Source organism: Kogia breviceps, chromosome 14 (assembly GCF_026419965.1).
Source record: "Kogia breviceps isolate mKogBre1 chromosome 14, mKogBre1 haplotype 1, whole genome shotgun sequence".
In the NCBI taxonomy this organism is placed as follows: Eukaryota; Metazoa; Chordata; class Mammalia; order Artiodactyla; family Physeteridae; genus Kogia; species Kogia breviceps.
Genome location: NC_081323.1, coordinates 36,625,979 through 36,645,991, shown reverse-complemented (window position 1 = coordinate 36,645,991; position 20,013 = coordinate 36,625,979). Strand labels below are relative to the sequence as shown.

Below are 20,013 nucleotides of genomic sequence, written 5' to 3'. Positions count from 1 at the left end.
GTTAGGAGTCTGAAATATAACTTTACAGAAACAGAATATGAAAAGGGGGTGAAACAAACCAATTAGGAGAAATGTACAAGGCAAAGTTAGTACAATTTAAGGTAGCTGGGAGTAGAAATTAAAGAAATGGAATTTGGAGAGTTAATGAAAAGATTCTCTTTTCCGACAGCTCTCCTTTGCCTTGGGCACAGATGTGGGGATCTAAAGGTTTTTACAATCTTCATCCTCCTTGGAAGAATCATTCATTAATAAGAGTGTCAACCCAGAAATGTGGAAATGGCCAAAGGGCTGCTATGAGTTTGCTAATGGAATGATTACAATGAAGACTTTACAAAGATGGAAAGTGCCAAGTAGAGTATCAGAAAATGACCTTAAATAGTAAAACGTTAGAACTCTATTTTCCCCAAAATGGAGTGACATCACCTTGTGCTAACACCTCTCTGGTTCTTCCCTGCTGCATGCCATTGAGTACCACTAATCCTCCAGGGACACAGAAAAGGAAACCTTTTCCCTGTAATAAGCCAAAATGGATATCATTCCTTCCTCTCACTGATAATCTGAATTTGCACAGAACAAGTCTGTCATCTCTTCTATATGGCAATATTTTAAGTATTTGAAAAGAGCTATACTGCCTTCCTTTCTGGTGTTTTTATTTCTCCACTGATGCTGTACAAATATATATATATATATATATATATATATATATATATATATATATATATACACATTATAATTTTGACTGCATAAAAATAGTTCTCACAAGAAAGAATTAAAGAGACACTAAAATAGAATGATAAGCATGATCTTTATTTCTTTTCTATATTTTCCAAATGTTTTCTAAGTTTGTGAAATTGTTTAGGTAATAGGAGGAAAAGGGTATAAAAATGAAAAAGAAAATGTTATCTTTCCTTCTGAAAAAAATGTAAGTAGAAAGAGAAACAAATAAATTTGCTGAATATCTGGCAAAAGGAGAGATCAGATAATTCAGGCTTCTCCTCATTTACATGCTAAAACTGAGACCAGAATAGGTGAAGAGTAAACCATGGTTATTTCTCTAGATGAAATAAATAAGTTTTCTAATCCCCCCAAAATAGGTTATAGACTTATTTTTAGACTTAAAAATAGTTTTTTGACTCAAAAATTTTCAAAACCCCAATCTAAGGTTCATTTTATCACACCAAGTCCCTGAGATTTCCTTAAAGTAACAGTATTGCAGTTGATGTAATGTCCTTACTCCTACTGTTTGGTATTCCTTAGATTGCCTCCTTGGATTCATTCTTTGATAATGGAAGTTAAAGAAATGGAATTTGGAGAGATTATGCAAAGGTCTTGTTTTCCCATATCTCTCTTTGCTTTGGGCACAGCTGTGAAGATGTCTAAAGCTTTGCAAAGTTGAGTCCTCCCTAGAAGAGTCATTAATAAGAATATTAACCCAGAAATGTCAAAATGGCTGCTATGAGTTTGTTAACAAAAAGATAACATTGAAGTCTTTGTAAAGATAGAATGTGGCAGTTAGCAAAACCTCTCATGTTTCTATGGTTTGAGTTACAAAGATATCCCTCTTTTTTTTTTTTTTTTTTTTTTTTTTTTGCGTTATGCGGGCCTCTCACTGTTGTAGCTTCTCCCGTTGTGGAGCACAGGCTCCAGACGCGCAGGCCTAGCGGCCATGGCTCACGGGCTTAGTTGCTCCGCGGCATGTGGGATCCTCCCGGACCAGGGCACGAACCCGTGTCTCCTGCATCGGCAGGTGGATTCTCAACCACTGCACCACCAGGGAAGCCCAAGATATCCCTCTTAATGCCCAGTGTCAAGAAAGTCGAGGCACCAAGTAATTACACCCATCCTCCATTTGATCTGACTCATCAACTAACCACAGGTTTCCAAACTCACGTGTGGCCTGAGAAGATAGGTAAATACAGGCATGAAATGGCCTGGATATAGAGTAATGTTACTAGTGCCTTGGTGAGGATTACCCTGAGCTGCATGCTCTACACTACCTAACTTTCCCAGCAACCTTGAGTTCCAGGAGCCCACAGTGATAACCTGCTCACTGACACCCCTTTTCCTTCCCTTACTCACTTCCTTACTGCCCTTCCAGTGCTTCCTGGGATCACTTCCCAAATAAGCTGCTGGCACTCATGACTTTGATTTAGGGTCTGCTTCTGCGGAAAGCCAATGTATGACAACCCCTTCATACATACACACACACACACACACACACACACACACACCCCTAAGACCAGAAGTTGTGTTATCATATATTAATACCTCAGCTAGAAGTAATCCAGAAGCCAACTGGAGAACAAATGTCTTATCTATTCTTGAGTATGACTGAACAGGACCCTGTCTGGAATCAAGCTCCATTGGAATTTGACTAGGAGGCAAATGCCTCATGGTAAGAGTTAAGCCCATCCATCCATCTTTGTTTATTCCATCACCCCTTACAGGTTTATCCTCTTCCCAGTGTACAATGAAACAGTTCTATTTACAATTGGATGGAAGACAGATTTAGCTTCTCAAAATAGTCATTATAGGAGCCTCAACGGAACTCACAGTAGTAAACGTAGCAACAAACCTTGTGCTAAATAGAGACATACTACCTCTCTCTCCTTTGTCAGGATGTGGAACTTTACAGTGATTCATAGACTATTTCTCTAAAGTTTCCCTGGGTTTAGAAGAGAAGTAAGCCTACTTGCCATTAAAAGTCACTTTACTAACTCAGGCCAAGGACATTATTAAAAATGTCTGAGCCTTCTTAGATAAAGAAAAGAAATTAACCAAGAAAGTCCCGCAATGTGCTGTCTTTGCTGCTTCCCACAGTGCTTTGGAATTTATTCCCTGGAAGGGAGAGTTTAAGAAATTATATACAATTTCATTAGAAGATTAACTAATAACTTACAAAACTATATACTGATGATCTGGGAGACTCCTACCCATTGAGGGGAATCTCAATCTTCTCCTTCAATGGTAGCACACCGAACAATCATATTCGTAGCCAGAGACGGTGGGGAAATCTGAAGGTTCCTAGGAGTGGTCATGGGGCACTCAGGGACATCAGAGAAATGGCTCTTTATCACACTGTTACTATACAGAAGGATTTCAATATTTAATGACTAGTTCTACGATCGCTGTGGGTACCAACTGAATATTATGCCACGAGTAAGACCATATCCTGCTCTGACCAGAGTGACTGGCCTCCAGCCAATGCTCTGTATGATGAAAGCTGGAAAGTGCCAAGACTGATAGGGGTTGAGTACCAAAAGCTAGCCTCTTTATCTCAAGGGAAGCAGCTTCAGAACTTCCATGGGATCGGCTGAGGCTGGGATTTCTAATACTGTGCTATTGTTTGGCTTTGCCTGTCCCTTCCTCTTTCTTGTTTCCCCCTCATTCTCACCAATTTCTTCTGGGAGGACATGAATCCTGACCTGAGGGTCTGACTCTCAAAGACCTGAGCTAAGGAACTCTCCAGACTGCAGTTCTTTTTTAGCTCTAAATATCATGGATTCCATCTTTTTCCTTCCCTACCCTACTATGAAGCTCCAATGGGCCCTGCCCCATGCTCGTCCTTACTATTTGATGTCTTAGTGTTTAATTATCATCCAGAGCCTGTGTTCTAATTCCAGAGGACATTGCATCTCCAAGCCTCAGAGTTCAGTTCTGAAAAATCACCAAGTCTGCATCTATTTCTTTAGCTGATTCTGCTCTGAATTGTTACTGCCAAGTTCCATGCAAATGTGGAACTGCCAGAAGCACGATGTTCCTTCAAAGCAAATGGTTCCGCTATAGCTTCCTTAGCCGATGTCTGAATGTCCTTGATAGTTGTGGAACCACAGCCACTAAAGAAAACAATAGCAACAGTTTATCAAGCACTTACTAGATGTGGGTCTCTGACAGGAATGTTCTATGCAATATCATCTACATCTCAGAGAAACACTTTTAGGTGAGTATCATTCACTCCAATGCACTTTGGGGGAAACAGGCAATGAGAGTTAAGGAATTTGCCCAATGACACACTGCTACCATGTTGAAGAGCCAGGCTATGGGCTCCCATCTGGTACCAAAAACTAGTTCTAATCCCATTGCTGACTGTGTCTCCCCATAGGGAAGAGTGGGACTGAGCTTCCTGCCATTGATGGGACAAAAATAAGGCCTCGGTATCTTTCCCCAGTAGTTGAAAACTCCTTAGACTCAGTTCAGTCCTGCCTCTTGTCTCCTGTTATTAAACCCTTGGCCTTGCTGAAACAGCTTGGAGCTCAGGCCATCCATTTTCTGTCCTGTTGGGACCCTGCTCAGTAACTCATTCTCACTACGTGCATTATTCTTGCACGTAGTCCAAACAACCAGTTGCTTTGTTCTTTTTTTCTGAGATTCTCAAAAAGAACATTTGTGTAAAAGCGTTTTGGGACAACATAGAATTTAATGAAGCAAGTATCTTAACAGCAATTTTACAGGAAACAATGTAATAGGTGTGGGGGGCTTCTCTGTCCTTGAACTCTCCCACACTCACTGCTCAACTGGCTGTTCCCCCTTCTTCCCCCAAAATTATTAAAATCCTCCTCGGTCTGTTGTTTAAATGTGGAAGCCAGTCTGAAGCTGAGTTCCAGACTATAGTCATATATCAACGGTTTTTTTCAGAAGAGCTAGCCTTTTGCCACAAATGAATTTCTTGCATCTGTTGCTAAGAAGATAAACATTTTTCCTACGTTCCTTATGTAAAGTTAAGGAGAGCTTAATTGGGGAAAAAGAGCAGCATTTATACTATCCTCGTCACCCCCAGAAAATGCAGATGAGGGAGACATATGGCTTCTTGAAGCCAACAGAAGGTCCTGCTACCTCCTGAGATGCTCCATACATGAAGCAAAGTAAAGAAAGATCAAAACAGAGTCCAAAAATTGTGGTCAATGGGATGTGATTGTAATGAAGAAAACCTCAGCACCTTTAACATATGCACACGTGTACAAACAAATGCATCACAATATAATGATGCTATTCACATGACAATCATAGGATTTATTTAAGTTATAAAAATTGTCATGTACTACAAGTTTTTGGATCATGAATTCAGTTTTAAAGGTGTATGATGACTATCTTTTCATTGGTGTCAGAGTATCTTTCTGAGTATAAGTATGACCTAGAGCTTCCCTGGTGGCGCAGTGGTTGGAAGTCCGCCTGCCCATGCAGGGGACATGGGTTCGTGCCCCGGTCCGGGAAGATCCCACATGCCGCAGAGCGGCTGGGCCCGTGAGCCATGGCCGCTGAGCCTGCATGGAGAAAATATCAGTTCTAACTTTAAGGCTCTCCATGAATGTGTAGTGCTAAGTGGGCCTTCTTCTCCCCTACCTAACTCACTATAATATGCCTTGGGTATGTATCAGCCCAAGCATCAAGACCTATTCTTATTTGAGTAAAAGCATCTCTTACATATATATCAATTAAGAGATGGGAAGACATACATGAAAGACAGCATTAAGGGGAAAATATACAACCTGACTAAATAAATGGAAAGACATATTAAACAGATCAGTGGCTTTCAAGATTGCCCCTAACCAATGAATCACTTTGTCCAATTATTGCTTTTATTCAATTGTGTAAACAAATAACCCCTGAAACCTCCCCAGTAAGTACACTGTCTTGCTGTGTATACTGCATGCATTTGCAGAATCACATCAATTTCAAACTAAGGAAACACTCGACATCATATCACCCAGACTGTATGATATCCCACAGTTGATGAGGTTACATAAGACATTGAGTTACTTGACAAGAAAATGCCACAGAAAAATAAAACAATTACAACCTTAGCCCACCTTAAATGTAGCTACTCTTAAAAGGCTACCAGAATACATCCAAGTTTGTACTTTTCACTTTTCCCCAGAAACAGTGAGTAGCATCAATGCCTTGGCAATGAGATATTAAAACGAGAAAGTACCATCCTTTTATTCACCATAGGTTTGGAATAGAAGAACTTCTTAAACGACTAGGTATCATCTAGCTGTAGAGTATGGTAGATAGACTCCAAAAATAATGGGTACCAATTCCTTCTCGCTCATGCTGTACCTCACATCAAAAAATAACACCTAATTCCCCTCCCTTTGAAACTGAGCTGGCCTTAGTGACTTGTTTGACCAATAGAATGCTGTAGAAGGGAGGCTCTGAGCTTCTGAGGCTAGGTCTTTCAAAGATTTCAGCTGGGTCTCTGGGATGTCCCCTCCTCTGAACTCAGTTTTCATGCTGTCAGAAACCCAAACCACATGGAGAGACCACTTGTAGGTATTCTAGCTGACGGTCCCAGATGAGCTCCAGTTAACAGCACGCATCGACTGCCAGCCATGTGATGAGCCATCTTGGATGTCCAGCCCAACCAAGCCTTCAGATGTCTGTATCCTGAAGAGCCATCTGACCACAACTTGGTAAAAGATTTAAAGTGAGAACCCCCTAACTGAGCTCTGTCAACCCGTATAACCATAATGCATACTAACATGTGGTCGTCTTACATTATTTTAAGCCATTACATTATGGGGTGGTTTGTTACACAACAGTAAGGAAGAAAGCAAAAAAGAAGTTTCTGGCAGATCTATCAAATTACATATAAAGGACCCACCTCACACCTACAAAATTTGCATCTCAAGAAGGAGGATCTAATGGAGTAATGTGTGTTTTGAAAAGCTTTCCAAGATTCGGTGAGGTTTTGACATGACCCACTTAATATGAGACAGTTTTGCAGCTTGCAAACCTTAAGTATATAAATTACCATATAATTCTGAAACTCTCTCCTTAAGCTAAGAATAGTGAACCCAATCTGCTTTATTTAATATATATAAATAAGAGACTCCAAGAGAGGGTATGTGATTCTATGAGGATAGAAAGTATTCATTTGGTATGACACAGAAGTTATTTTTTGAGTTATTTTATTTAATTAAAATGAACCTTTATTTTATCCCATAAAATGTTGCCTCTTGATATTGACTGAAAATTTGAGGGTTTAAATCTGTAGGAGCTGCCTGAATCTTCTAATCTTTTCATTGCCATGCTTTTCATTTGAATAATTCAATTTTGAATTATTTAGAAGAGTAATTTTAAATGAAAAATGATTACCTCATTTCTTTATATAATTTTTAATAAGCGGTGTATCTTTATTTACTTAAAATGTGTTAATATTTTTGGTTTAGAATGACATGGATAGGAAAACTTTTCTGGAAAGCACCAGAGAATAAATAATTTTAGGATTTGAGGGTCATGTAAGACCCTTATTATACAACCTTTTATTTGTTTGTTTGTTTTGTTTAAACATACTTAGCTCTAGGGTGTACAAAAGGAAACTTGTGGATGTACAGTAAGTCCCCTACATACTAACCTTCAAGTTGAGAATTTTCAAAGATGTGAACGTGCTTTCCATCCACAGCAGGCATGCGTGAAATTGCAGCTTGCCCTCCATCTCCTGTTGCTGACGATCCTTCAACTCTACCATCTCCCACCTCCTCTCTCTTCTCCAGTCAGTAACTCTTCTTGCCTGTTCACTCGATGCCAGCCCCTGTATGCCAGCTGTTGTGCTGTACGACTGTCCTTTTCAAGGTACTGTACTGTAAGATTAAAAATGTTTTCTTTATTTTTTATGTTTGTTTTTTATGTATTATTTGTGTGAAAAGTATTATAAACCTATGACAGTACAGTACTGTATAGCCGATTGTGTTAGTGGGGTACCTAGGCTAACTTTGTTGGACTTAACGAACAAATGGGACTTATGAACGCACTCTCGGAACAGCTTGGAATGAAACTCATTTGTATGTAGGGGATTTACCATACTTGGTTCATGTGCTATAATTTGCCAACCACTGATTTAGAAAAAATGTTTATACACAGGAATGTGATATGAATTTAAAAATACAGTGTCGGTCAAATATTATTTTGAAAATGCTGGATTAAGCAAAGTTAAGCAAGTTTCTTGTTGCAGAACTTCTCAGATCCTTTACTATGTGAACGTGTATTGCAAATCACCAAGAGATGGATGCAGCGTCCTACATTTCCTAAACACATTCTTAACTTTAGAAATAACATTTGCAAGTTTATCTTAAGGAATAGTGTTTACAGTGTTTTCCATAAAACTCTCTTGGAAACACACATTTAGCTTATGGAATAAAATCTGAGTTCTAAGAAAATTACAGGGTTATACACGGACTAATGAGAAGGCTGAAACATCACCCTTCTTTTAGTGCAGCCAGCAGTGGGCTCTGGTTAGTGTGGCACAAGTGGGAGTTGTTTCCATGTTGAAGTTTAGTTCTTGAAACCATCCTGGATTAAGTGCCTGTTGAACATTGACATTGCTGTAAAGCTTACCTTTTCACAGGAAATCCTTCTGAGAGGTGTCAGCCAATTTCTTATGGATGGTGGGTGGAAGTTTAGGTCAGACCAAAATAGCAGCATCTGCACTCAGGCACTTACTGCCTACTTAGAAAATTACCTCTCTGACAGGAAGTTGCTAAGAACAAGGTCATAATTTTCCTTCCTTTTTTCTTTTTCAATGTTTCTGACAACTTCAAAATAGAAACTACTAAGAATGTTATTTCCCCCCTGATGTGATAAAGGGCTTGATAAAAGAGTAATTAAAGTGATTAGCTAAGAGGTGAAGTTTTGGTGACCTCAGTTTTTGTTGCTTATGGGATTTCTTAACCCTTTACCTTGGGGTCACTAATATTATACTCTACCAACTACACATTTATTTCTTTGCAGCTCTTCATTTTATCATTGGAGTTTCAGGATAGTGTAGAGGAAAGAACATCGGTTCATGTTGCAACTCGGTTATGCATTGATTATGTGACTTTAGGAAAGTCATTTAACTTTCCTGAACCTCACTTAGTTCTTTGGTGAAACTGAAAAAAAATAAAGTGACACATAAAAATTAAATATCATAGCATATGTAGAGCTGTTATCAGGTCATATACATAGCAGGCGATTAAAATCGATTTTTTTTTTTTTTTTTGCTTACTTCTTTTCCTTTCCTGTTGCCTAATTAACTCTCAGTTCAAGGCCTGTGCAACACAACACGCTTTAAATAACACACACAAATGACACATGGGTATATCTGAGGTGATAAGCAGAGGCAGCTGTGGCTATAGAGGGTCAGTTTTCTACATTGACAAGGATGTACAAAAGCTTTGTGAAGGAGATCAGAAATTAGTGATCCCCAAGGATGAGTTGTAGAGCAGTAGATTGTGGGGAGATTGGTTTCTACCAAGCAACATCCTCACAGATGACACTCTATTTGGGGGAACTATGAGGCATCTTAAAGGATTTCTACAATCTGAAAACCTTCCCTGCCTTTTCTTGTCACTCAGATATTCCTGCCAGTTTCCATGATTGGAAGGCTGCAGAACATATATAGTCAAATGCTCTGCTTATTTTAGTAATTTGTTTTGAATTTAAATGTTTATATCTCTAATGCTATAAAATCTCACCAAAGAAATGGATAGTGCCCAAATAGCTCTCAACATGCTTCCAGAAATATGATTTTTTCTGTAGTTAACTGATTCTCAGTAGCCATTGCTGAGCAAGACTTGACCAGAACCAATTCTAGGAGTGATAGAGAATCTAAGCAATCCAACTGCTATATGGGAAAAAAAAAAATACTTCAAAGAACTATCTTCCCCAAAAAGCATCAAGCACAGATGGTTTCCCAGGGGATTTCAACTAAACCTTTAAAGAACAGATCATTCTAATATTCATTGTTTTAAATTTGTCTGAAGCACAGAAAGAAAAAAAAAAAAAAACTTCAAACTACATTTTTCTTTGGAAATACTACAACGTTGCTACCAAAACCCAACAAAATTAGTACAGTTCAAAAAAAACAAAAAAAATGCAAAACTTCCAGGCTAATCCCATAATAAGAAGTGATACAAAAAGCCCAAGAAAATAGTGTGAGGGAAAATGGAGCAATATGTAAAAAAAAAAAAAAAAAAAGACAGAATAACCAGGTGGAATTTAATACAAAAAATGAAAGAAGGTATCAATATCAGGAAATTTATTAATATGATTCACCATTTAAACAGACCAGAATTGGACATTCATCATCATATTTGCTATAAAGGTCTTTAATAACAATCAAAATCCACTCTTGATTTCAAAATAAAAACCCATAAAGTAGGAATAATATAATGTTCTGAAATATAAATGATCACAATCCAAAGTCAACATTACGTTTATTAGGGAAGCAGTAAAAAGCATTTTCATTAGTGTTAGAAATAAAATAAGGTTGCTACTATCACCATTATCATGTAATGTTGCTCTAGAAATACCAACCACTATAATTAAACAAAATAAAGAAAAAAGATTTTAGTGAGGAACCAAGAAATGAAATGATCATGTGCAGATGTAAATATGGAAAATTAGAAAGAATCTAATTAAAAGCTACCACAGGGCTTCCCTGGTGGCGCAGTGGTTGAGAATCCTCCTGCCAATGCAGGGGACACGGGTTCGTGCCCTGGTCCGGGAAGATCCCACATGCCGCGGAGCGGCTGGGCCCGTAAGCCATGGCCTCTGAGCCTGCACGTCCAGAGCCAAAAAACCTACCACAGACAATTCTAGAATTCAAAAAGTATCTGGGCACAAAACGAATGCACAGAAATCAGTAGCTTTCATGCATTCAAATAGTCAGAAGATATCATGGAATAAGAGACACCATTTAGAGTAGCAACCAAAAAAATGATATATACATGAATTTAACAAAAATATGCACAATCTGTAAAAAAAAAATATTTTGCAACACTAGTGAGATGCAAAAAAGGAGAAAAAAAATGGGGAAAAATCCTGTATTCTTAGCATTTTTATACTATTAAGCACTATTATGTTGGTTTTAAATTGAAGGCCATGATCCAATAAAAAGTGAATAGTATTTTATTTGGAACTAGACAAACTCACTCTAAATTTCATATGGAAAAATAAGCAAGCAAAAATAAACTTGGATATTCAGGGGGAGCAATAAGGGGAGAGGACTAGAGCTATAAATACTGAAGCATGTTATAAGGCCACAGAAATTTAAATAGTGTGGAGCTTATTCATGAATAAGAGATGAATAGTAGAAGTCCAGAAATATCTATATACACATGGCAATTAAATATGTCATGAAGATAACATTTCAATTTCTGGAGTGGAGAGAAGAAGGCTTATTCAACAAATATATTGGAACAGCTTAATAGCCTTCTGGAAAAAAAATGAATATATACCTTAAACTCCATAATTCAACTGTAAAATTTAATGTGTAAAACACATTTCAGATTGATTTTAAAAAAAAATTTATGGCAAATAAAACAGAAAATGGCCCCCCAAAAAAAATGAAAAAATTTGTGTATAATTTTGAGCAGACAAGACTCTTTGGTGTGATAAAATAGGTAGAGGGCATATAAAGAAAGGTTTGTAAATTACACAACATTATTTTTTTCCTTTAATTATGCTCAAAAGCACTATATACAAAGTCAAACAATAAATTTGTAAAAAATATTTGTGACTCATATCACAGAAAATTAATTCCCTTATCAAACAGAAAGCTTCTACAAGTCAATTTTTGAAAACCCCAATAGAAAAAGTGCAAAGCATGTGACATAGAGTTCATTAAAAAGTTTCAAAAATAGTAAAAATGTTAACTTCACTTACAATAGAATAGGTGCATATTAAACTTTATTAATCTGCATTAACAGATTAGGAGAGATCATAAAGTTTGAAAACACACTTTACTGGTATCATTGTGAAGAAAGTAAATATCTTTCATTGCCAGTAAAGGTATAAATTGGAACAAGCTCTGTGCAGAGCTACTTAAAAAGATGTACCAAAATTAAAAATGCATATACCCTTTGAAATAACAGTTCACCTTCTAGGAGTTTATTCTATAGATAAGCACGTGTCAAATGATGGACATGCAGCTTCATTCCTTTGAGCATTGCTAGTAACTGCAAAATATTATAAACAACCTACATGTCTATTAACAAGGACCAATTCAACAAATTATGAGTAATTTATTAAAATAAAATACTACACAGTCACTAAAAAATAGATCTATTTGAACTGATATGGAAAGATACCTTTAAAAATATCAAAGTGCAGAACTGCATGTAAAATATGTACTATTTGTGTGATTACAGAAAAATAATAGGGATAATCTCCAAGAGGATACACAATTGACTGGTATTTGTTATCGCCTCCGGGGAGGGCAAACTGCAGCTTCAGAACAAAGAAGGAAGGTGACTTATACCAGATCCTCTCCACTGCCTTTGAAGCCCTTTCCATCCACTTCTATTTGCCATTTCAATCACCCTTAAGTGTGTCTAATATGGACTTTGCTTTTCTGTTTTTCCCTCTTGTTTGGGGGTGATTTATGAAAAGAGGGAGGGTAAATGGCAGCTTTATGCTATCATCTTCAAACCAGAAATGTCTATTCCCTTTTGTGCCTTTTGAATTTTTAACCATATACATCTTATCAATTATCAAAAATAAGTAAAAATAATTTTAACAAAAACAAAATGAGCAAAAGTCAAATGTTTAATTTTGCTTAATAAGGCTGCCTAATTTTTGGTCACAATTATGATCTAGGGAAGTCCTTAAATGGTACCCACCATGCAAGACAGAGAAGAGGAAGGATGGGATGGTCTGTGAAATTCATTCTTGTTTGCACATTAACAAGAGTGTTTTCTTCAGGTTTACCTATTGGTGTTCTGAGTGGAAGATTTCAATAAAAATGGCTTCTGCCTCGACCAAGTGTTGAAGACCCATTGAAACACTGTCCCTGCTGTTTATAGCTCCATGGAGTCACTTTTAGATAATTAGTTACCCTACATTTATGGCTACTGAGCCTTAAGTATAGTTTGACTATTATAAATTATTTCAATGGCTTGTAGTTATTACATATTTGCTATTAACACCAATTTTGATGGTTTTTAGAGTTAATGCTGAGCCTTTCATGGGAAATGCAATCCCCAGTTTTACCACTATTACTTTAGAAACTTTACTCTTTTTATTGTCAGTTCATTTACTATTGGGTCTTCCTTGAATATCTTGTGGTGAAATTAGTAAGTTGCCTTCATAATGCCTACATTTTGGAAGAAAATCCATGGTCCAATGAGATAACCAATATAGCCATTAAGTTTCAGTTCCCTGGCTCTATACTCTATATTTGGATTAGTTTCCTCAGCAAATAATTATACATATACTTTATATATAATATAAATATAAATATAAATATAAATATAAATATATATATATACAAAACAAATAGCATTTTATGGATTGTTATGTTCTGGGGAAACACTCCAAGCAGACTTCTTAAGTCAATTTGAAAATTTGTATAACTCAACAGTTTCAACCAAAGAGTGAGTATTGTGATGTAGATTGCCAGTCAGAAAATTAGAGGGGAAAAAATTCACTCTGAGTTTAAAGGTTTTCCAATTGCTACCACATAATCCTCCCATTGGCTTGAATTCTGGAGTCACACAAGGAAGCTGAGAGCAAAATGCGGTTTGTAAATACAGCTCTTCTGAGTCTTCATCAAAGGCTAACGGCCTCAGGTTTGGTGTTGCAGGTGAGGACTGAGAAAATGGGCAGATGAGGTGGCGTCTCTTCTCCTGTCCATTCTATGCTGCTATTAGTTCCAGTGTTCATAACGTCTTCATTGTAGATGGGAAGCATGTCAGAAGTGGCTATACTCTCCACCAACTGGAAAAACAAGAAGACAAAACATCAGTGGAGCTGATAAATCTTGGATTTACTTCAAGATCCATGGTGCCACTGTTTCAAATAACTGTCTTCCTTTATCCTACTTCCTCCAATGATAAACATCTTTTGAGCATCCGCCATGTGGAATTGTGCCTACTATGGTCTACCTGGGCATGGTGATGGCACAGAGGGGAGTGTATTGGAGTCTGCTGCCTGGGAGTGGTGAGGGAAATCTTCCCAGAAGATAAAATAGATAAGCTGGACTTAGAAGAGTAGCCACAGCTAAACAACTACAGAGGGAACTCTTTGATTGTTCATTTGGGCAGAGGAATAGGGAGATTATACAGAAGTAGGAGGAAGTGAGGTCAGAGAGGAGGCGGAACCAGACAGGAATCTCTGGTCAGGTCTGCACCACCTATAACAGAAGTTAAGGCAGCTTGTGGGATCTGCTTTTCTTCCCGTCCTACTACAAGGCAGTGAGAAAAATGGCAGGGGTTCACTGTTCCCCAAATTAGCCTGTGCTCAGGGGTCACTGCCTTTCTGAAACTATCTGACATGTGCATACCCCTCCAGCCTGAAGTTACATCAGCTTTAAATTCTGGAACTAGTATCAGCATGACATAGAAGAGAGAGAGAGAGAGAGATTATATGACCAATTTTTAGTCACCACAGCAAAACCAACCTGGGAACATTAGATGTGATGAATTTGAAAAACCTACAAGAGGAAATTTTATTTACCTCTAATTTTCTATCTTTCAGTCTACCTCATAATATTCACTTTTTGGTTGAAACTGCTGAGTTCTACAAATTATGTTTTTGCCGATCATCTTTTTAAAATGTGCATTTAGCACTGTCATCTTAGGATCTACTCAAAATTAAGTTCAGCCACTTTTGCAGGTCCCGATTTTAATCACCATTTTTCAAAATTTGTAAATCCACTCTTCAGGGTGGATTTACTTAATCAAATATCCCTGCTATGTGAGCATGTTTTCATATGTGTGTGTGGATTGTGCCCTGTACTTCATTGGCATTCTTCTCAGCCCCCATAAAAGGGATCTTTTGCACATAGTAGGAATTTAATAAGTTTTAAAAATGAAGCACATGGTGTTCCTAGTAAAATTAGATACTGTAGTCGTATTGAGTTAAATACATAAAACCATCTGGATCCAGAATTAACCATCTTGGGTAGACACTTCGATGCTATCAATTATCTGTAATGAGGTGAGGATTACTCAGGGACTAGCCAAGTCAGTTTCCAAATTCCTAAACAGGAATAAATGTTGCCAAAGCTGTTGCCTCAGAATCATACCCCTGCTCCTCCCTCTTATCTAAGTTTCAGGAAGAAACTGCAAAGAAAAAAAAATAAGAATGGGTTAAAACCAACTAGGCCCAAGATGGTGGAAAAGTGGACTTCCAGTAGACCTTGAGCCTCATTATACGCTCATTGTAATACATTAGCCTGCTAAATGACACACCCACCAATGCCATGGTAGTTGATAATTGCCATGACAACAACCAGAAAGGCCCCTACAAGGACTGACAAGGAGAGATGCATCAGTTCCAGGTTCAAATCACAGGCCTATTGTCAGATAAGTCATGAATATTCCTCCCACTCTTTCCAATTCCCTCCCTTTTATTTCGACCCTCCTATATATTTGGTGTCTCTACACAAATTGGGTTGAGAAGTTGATTTACAAACTAGGATCCTGCTTCCCCATTCTTTGGCCATGCAACAAAGCTTGTGCTGTTCCAGTCTTAGATTTCATTACTGGCTTTGCAAATCTGATCGGAAAAAGAATCTCCTTGGCCAGGAGAGGGGATCTCGGCCAGAGTTAGGACCCCAGCATGGATCTGGGTGACCAATTAGGTTATATAAAGACAGAAGTGTATTTTGTTAGACTGGAGAATGACACTTTGCAAAGCATAACTGTGAGTTGCATTTTTCCCAACAAATTGCAGTAGACATCCACAAGCAGCTGCATGTGGCTTCACTAAACGTAAGGACATCACAGAAGAAAGAGAAGCTAACCATGGTGTAGTTGTGTCCAGGTACTGTAACCATCACCTCTGGTGAGTCTGGAAACCAGCTGACCGCTAAAAGCCCAGACAAGTGACCACTTGAGAAGCGATTAAGGAATGGTCAATAACTGTCTCTCGGTAGTTCTGCTGAGCTCAGCTAATGCGATTTTACTTGGAAATAAAATCAAATTTTAGTCTGTCCATTAGGAGATAAGAAGCTAATGTATCTTAAACCATTTGTCTTTCTCTTCCCATCACTCTCCCTGCTGTCCTGGCCAAGATTCCCTTATGGTAATGGGAAAAGAGTCAGCATTTATTGCTTCAGGTGCTGAGTTCAGACAAAATGTCTCTTCTTTTGTCTACCAGGCTGCTTTCATATTGGGAAAGAACTCTGCCTAAAAAAGGCAGAGTTAGCTTGTCTGTTCAGTTCTCATTTTCCTCTCTGTAAAGATGCTATCTTCTTATTCTATGTTTCTCATAGAGTGCCACCCAAAATTTATACTCATGGTATAATAGAACCAGTGCCATCTCCTAAATCCTTTCTCATGTACTACCTTGTCTGGTAAAATGCTATTAAAACTTTAGGAAAAAAACTAAAAACAGAAAATGACCTCTTTCACTTTATTATTTTATAATGCAGTTGCTATGATATATTACAGTATTTATTATATAGTTACTATAGCCAATTACACATTTCCAAAGGGTGTCTTACTTAGGAAGAAAATGCCATTGTTTTCCACACCAATTATAAGAAACACTTGCAAAGAATATGAGTAAAACAAGTGGGCAAGAACTACTAGTGCTAAAGCTTAAAAGCTTTACAAATGCTTTCATACAAATGTAAATTCTTTGTAGTAGAGTCCATCTGAATATTCATTAAAATAAGGTGAAAATGGAAACAGTTATTATCTACAGTGAGTAACGTATCTGTCCTTGATTTCTAAAATTATGTTTAGCTCTTTGACTGCTTTATTTAGAAAATGCTTTTCCACCTTGTAATGCATATAGAGCTAGTAATTTAATTCGAAAGCATTGCTTCAGAAAGAAATTCGATTTGGAACTTTCCAGCTGTATTAGCGTGTTTCATTTAACTCACAATAGGACCTATAGTTCACTGTAACTGGTAGCATTTACTGTTTGCTTAGTATCCTATGCATTGTACATTTATTATTTTGTTAATTTTGCATCAACCTGTTGAGGTAGGTGCTATTACTACTTTGCCCATTCTACAGATGAGTATACTGAGGCACAAAGGTTTGAACAACCCATAAAAGTTCTCATGGAGAGTAAGTGACCGTGCTGATAGACCCAGTCTCTAGCCCCAGCCTGTGCTCTGATCCACTTGAATATACTCTTTCAAATGCAGCCTTGCTAAGCAGTGACCTATAGTCATTATTACTGGTTGACTGTACATTGAATGATGTAAGGAATACCTCAGTGGATGAGGCTAATGGTTCCAGGACTCTGAGTTTCTCATACCAGCAAAATATATGCACCTTTTTAAAATTGAGAACATGAGGTTTCTGATGATCTTGCTTTGAGACAGTATTTTTTAAAATACTCATCTATTATTACTATTGTTGCATAAAAGAGAAAATTTTAATAACAAAATTTTGGAAAGATATAATCTCAGAGTAGATTAAACTTTATGAACACTTGACTTCACTGTCCTTTTATTTCTCTTTCCTTTGTAGAATAGAAAAAAAAGTTATCACAGTTTAGCATTGATCCATACATCCATTTTCCAAAATTTCTGATCTAGGTTATATAATCTACATTGCCTTTTGCTCTCCTCTGCCTTCCTAATATGCTTCCTCTTCTTTCTCTTCCATGTCTCCTCCTCCTCCTCCTTCTTTGCTTGTCCACCAGTGATGGTCATTAAGGATATGGTCAAATAAAGGCCAACAGGAAGAAACGAAGAATCAGTGCCCGGAAAACCTATGTGCCGAGTAATCATTCTGTGGATACATAAAAATTAATCAAAGTGGAAAGTCAGTATTAACAAAAGTACCCTTCCTCACTAGAGAGTTAATGTATCCAATGTTTTCCCATCCCTGTGATATCTTTTTGGCTCACTCTGCTTTTACTTCCTAAGTGCAGGATTTCCTCCCACCCTTCTCGAACTCATCCCACTTTCCGAATAACTTTCCTGAAATCAGTACAGTAAGTACATACGAACTTTCAAGTTGCGAACTTTCAAAGGTGCGAATGTGCCCCTGTATGCCAGCTGTTGTACTCTACTACTGTACTTTTCAAGGTACTGTACTATAAGATTGAAATGTTTTCTTTATTTTTGGTTTGTTTTTTATGATTATTTGTATAAAAAGTATTATAAAGCTATTACAGTATAGTACTACATAGCCAATTGTGTCAGCTGTGTACCTAGGCTAACTTTGTTGGACTTACGAACGATTGGACTTACAAATGCACCCTCGTAATGGAATTCGTTCATATGTAGGGGACTCACTGTACCTTCGTCACAATGTCACCATCTGTACCTAACCTTGTCCCTGCCTCCTATTTGCCTCTTCTCTGACCCTCCTTGCCCCTCATGTGGGGTAATACTGAGTTATATTCCACACCATTTCCCCAAACTTCCCAGTGAGTGTGAGTTCCAGTTGCCTCCAGAGGTAACTTATTTTACAATCCATGTTTGATCAGTTTCCTTCTCCCCATGCCTCAGTTTTTCCTGGACTACCTTCCCAATAAACCTCTAGTTCTTGAATCCTTTTCTCAGAATGTGCTTCTGGAGGAAGCCAAACTAAAATACTAAATACTATCTTCATTTATTTCATAGTGATTTTAGTCATTGCTAAAATAACATCTGGAGAAAATGAACGCCATAGCAAAACAACTTTGTAAAATAAAGAAACTACCTTCCCGGGGGGACTGAACAGGAGTCTACAAAACAGGCTGGCACTCACCTTGGGCTTCGGGCAGCTACCTACAAATCACTGCTCTTTGCTAAGTAACTTACAATTGCCCCTCACTGTTGTTTCATTTCAGGCATTACAAAAAGAAGCAGTTTGAGAATATTGAGTTAAGACAATGTGTTGGCTGATATGAAACACTGCAGCTCTGCTAAGATGGTCCCATAAGCACCTCGGAAGCTGTGAATATGAATGAGTCCTTAAAATTTTTCTAGTAATTCTTTGTGGAGTGCTTCATAAAAGCCCTTACCTAAGCCTTGATTCACTGTACTTCAGGATGAATTTTCATGATAGATAGAAGCCATTTTGATATAAAACATTAATTTTTCTGCTCTAAACGAGCTCAATGGGTATCTCATCTCTGGAAATACTTGGTTATGTAAGAACGTAAATTGTTATGCCCCTGTTAACATTCACTGTTGTTTTGTGAATGGCACATTTAAGATATTTTGTCTATGTGAAACTGGATCCATTCATCAAAATTTCACCTTAGGCTGGTAAGTTTGAAAAGATCATGTAATACCTCATCTTCTTTGGTTTTGAACTATATAAAATAAATGTGAGATTGTTCAACTAGAGTAACAGAATTCCCAAAAGAGAGGGGGGAAAAGAGCAAATCTTCCCTTTTATCTTGGCAGTATCATTCAATTTGGATTTTCTCCTATAATTTCCAATATATAACCATTTTCTTCTAGCTGTAAAGACTAACACTCCAGTCTAAACAAATGCATGTCTTATCACTTTTTCCACTTTATTGACCACTGATCAAATCATTAACTACTGACCTGAATCTCCATTCGAATGAAAGATTTCTGTATCAATATGGAGTCACTTTGTTGAATGAGTAAATAGAGTAAAACAAGTGATATGATATGCCAAACTTGTAATAAGACCAGAGGGATGCGGACAAAGGAATAGGGCCCTAACATGGCTCCTACTAAAAGCCCAGCTTTTAAAGTTAGACACCAAGGGACTAACTGGAGTCTAACCAGATGTGCATTTTTTTTTTTTTTACTTCTGAAAAGTTGGTTTGACACCTAATCCTGATTTAGTCATTGTGCTTTCTCTTTTGCATACTATTTTAGATGGGAAGTCACAGGTTATGATGTTAAGCTACTAAAGAAACATCTAAGAATATATAACAAAATGAGGTGGCCATAAAAACTGAAACATTATTGCTTCAAGTCTTAGTAAATCATTTCCCACAATTGTTCTAACTTCAAACTGGTCACTTATGACAAACAAGCAATACTTTTGAACCAGTTTTGTTCTCTTTTTTAAAAATCTGTCTAACCTTTTAGATTGTGCGTAGCTAAATAGTCTCTTACTCAAGGGGAAATTACTTTCTGTTAGCCTTGACATTAGAGCA

The 20,013-nt window shown here is 37.5% G+C and overlaps 1 long non-coding RNA gene across 1 annotated transcript in view; it reads left to right on the top strand.

Annotated features, from left to right (window-relative positions):
- LOC136792474 (uncharacterized) overlaps positions 1-15,720 on the top strand; it is a 66,088-nt gene extending 50,368 nt beyond the window's left edge. The window contains exons 2-3 of the long non-coding RNA XR_010836304.1: positions 7,494-7,572; positions 15,655-15,720. This is a non-coding gene — a long non-coding RNA (uncharacterized lncRNA). The remainder of the gene's footprint in view (positions 1-7,493; positions 7,573-15,654) is intronic.
- Positions 15,721-20,013: the final 4,293 nt, after the last annotated feature.